Genomic DNA, 221 nt, shown 5'->3' with positions numbered 1-221 from the left:
ACAGTGACGAAGAGGAGTCACAAGACATTTTTAGTGAAGTGAATAATACCAGTGACGACGCAGCAAGTACGTCAGCACAAATAGTTGAATTTTACCTTGTGACACATTCTACTTAATTTTTTTATTCTAGCTCGGTCCGTTAATTTACAATTTATAATTTATCATTTGCCTCTTTTTAATTTTGTTTATTTGGCCCTGGACCCCGCTCTTCCCCCCCCCCC

Source organism: Diachasma alloeum, unplaced genomic scaffold (assembly GCF_001412515.2).
Source record: "Diachasma alloeum isolate Michigan unplaced genomic scaffold, Dall2.0 Dall_scaffold_00412, whole genome shotgun sequence".
Taxonomy (NCBI): Eukaryota; Metazoa; Arthropoda; class Insecta; order Hymenoptera; family Braconidae; genus Diachasma; species Diachasma alloeum.
The sequence above is the reverse complement of the archived record's forward strand: the minus strand, read 5'-3'. Positions refer to the sequence as shown.